General features: G+C 47.6%; 1 protein-coding gene across 1 annotated transcript in view; it reads right to left on the bottom strand.

The window, feature by feature from the left end:
- The window catches only part of Keap1 (kelch like ECH associated protein 1), a 53,822-nt gene extending 51,874 nt beyond the window's left edge, over positions 1-1,948 (bottom strand). Inside the window, exon 1 of the mRNA XM_070141305.1 lies at positions 1,809-1,948. The gene's annotated coding sequence lies outside the window, so the exon portion shown is untranslated. The remainder of the gene's footprint in view (positions 1-1,808) is intronic.
- Positions 1,949-2,500: the final 552 nt, after the last annotated feature.

Below are 2,500 nucleotides of genomic sequence, written 5' to 3' on the forward strand. Positions count from 1 at the left end.
TAGACAACCAAAGGAAAGAAAAGAAAGAGAGAGGTGAAGAAGATAGAACGAAGGAAAGGAAAAATGGCAAGGGAAGGAGAACCGAAGCAAAGGGGAAAAAGACAGAGAGAAGGAGGAAGGTAAGAAGAGAGAGAGAGAGACAGAGAGAGAGAGAGAGAGAGAGAGAGAGAGAGAGAGAGAGAGAGAGACAGAGAGGAGGAGGAGGAGGAGGAGGAGGAGGAGGAGGAGGGAGGAGGGGAGGAGGAGGAGAGAGAGAGAGAGAGAGAGAGAGAGAGAGAGAGAGAGAGAGAGAGAGAGAGAGAGCAACAGGCACAAAGAACTGAGATATTAATTATGAACTGAGTTTTCAAATATATAAAAAATGCATAAAAAAAAATAACCAAACCAAATACGACTCTCTAATAACAAGCATCCGTACCAACATCACTTCAATATTTCATCATTATTCATCAGCTGATCGACCTATTCGCGTACCATACGAGTTACGGGCCAGTTGATGTTGTGCAATGTTTGTCAAATTCGTTCGTTAGTTTCGAGCGGAGCAAAAGTTTATTTTCGTGTTTCTTAACCCTGTCTAGTCAACAGGAAATTGATACAGTTAAGAAATATATAAGATCTTAGCGTCTATTGTGTGTTTGGGTTATATTTCTATCTTCTTTGTTCTCTTATTAATTAAATGCTGTTTCTGGGTTTTATCTTGAGTGTAAAGATTCGGATTAGCTGTCCAAGGCACATCCCGTATCGGTACGCCCTTTGCCCTTCCAATAATGCCCCCTTTGCTCCTTCACTGGTGCCCCTTTTGCCCTTTTGATGGTGATCCCATTGCCCTTTTAATGGTAGCCCTTTCCCCCTTCAAATGTGCCTACCTTAACCTTAACCATGATGCATCTTTGCCATTCCATTGGTACCCCATTTGTTCCCCCAGTAATGCCCCTTTGTCCTTTCAGCGATGCCCTTTTTCCTTTCAGTGGTGCCCCATTGTCCCTATAATGGTACCCCTTTTGATCCTCCAACACTCCCCCTTTGCCCTAACAATGGCCCCCATCATCTTAGCTTCGATGTTACATATAGGAGGATTATCTGGGGGTAAAAAGATGATGCACAATTGCATTTAATATGAACCACTCATACTATGTCGTTATTTCCCTCCTATAAAGTGTGGAATTCCTTAAACTTCGAGGCAACTCCCATGGCTCTGGTGTCCTGTGACGGAGCCGTGACGGAGCCCCATTCCTCGGTGCCTTGGAATATAACATAGATGACGAGCTTACACCGGAATCCACGTTCGGTTGTTATCAAACAGGCGAAAGACGCAACACGCCAATTAAGCCCTCTTGGGGGTTTACTCTAGGGAACGTACCCGGGTTAATATGATCGATGCGTTCCCAATGTGCGATTCTGGTAACTGGGATGTTTGCGTGATACCAAGACGCAGTGCATGACGTTTTTTTTTTTTTTTTTAGCTATTCTCAGAGAGCTTCAGTTGAATGCCCCCGAAGCCATCGAGACCTTGCACAACCACACAGACTTCGCCAAGGATTTCGTACGATAACCTCCTCCTCGGGCCAGTCACACGGAGCCGGGATGGAAATTGCAAATTGAGGTTGGTCGGACATGCCTGTTATACTTCAAACCAATTCTTCCACCCCGCCCCTGAGTGCAGATGACAAACTCGAGTTCATGTACAACCCGTTCCTGAAATCTTAACACAAAGCCAATCTTCTGTTTATCTCCAACTGAAGTGTAAGATTTTTTTTTTCCGACGTAACTCGTGTTTCTCTTTTTTTTATCCTGAAGGCTTAACTTACCGTCGGCACGAAGTCGCACGCCCGCCTCGAGAGGGTAATATCCAAGGCGCCTTTTCTGCCGCTTGTCCCAAACCGGTCTCGCGCCACTGCCACACGTGTCTGGGGGCGAGCCGGTGGGCGGGGTTTGGTCCGGGTTCGAGCGTGTGGGCGGAGTTTGCTAGCCTCTTGCTTTTAGCATGAATACGCATTTTTCTGTCTCACCTACGAGTGTTATTCTCTCAGTTTCTAAAAAAAAAAATTATTTACTCCTGAAGTTTGAACTTTGCCTTGACTCTACACGGCAAGAGGACATCGAGGAAATGTGTGTGCGTGCGTGGACGGCTTTTCAGGCGATACTGTGGACTAAGCGTGAGTTGGGCTTTACGTTCCTACGTTCGGTTCCGCACGAACGTTCGGGTTGTCCGCGCAGTCCAGATCGGCTCTTCACTTCTCCTTCCCCCTCTCACCCTTCCCCTCCCCTCCTCCTCCTCTCGCCCCCTCTCCCATCTCCCCTTCTCTTTCCCACCGCCTCCCCCTTCCACTTCTCTTCTCCTTTCTCCTTCTGTTCCCCTCCACCTCCCCCTTTCCCTTCCCCTCCCTCTCCCTTTCCCCCCCTCTCCCCCTTCCCTCCCCCTCTCCTCTCTCCTTTCCCTTCCCCATTGACTTCACAACGCATGCATGACTAGGTAGAATTCGCCTGAACTATGTGAGTA

Source organism: Penaeus vannamei, chromosome 28, assembly GCF_042767895.1.
Source record: "Penaeus vannamei isolate JL-2024 chromosome 28, ASM4276789v1, whole genome shotgun sequence".
NCBI lineage: Eukaryota > Metazoa > Arthropoda > Malacostraca > Decapoda > Penaeidae > Penaeus > Penaeus vannamei.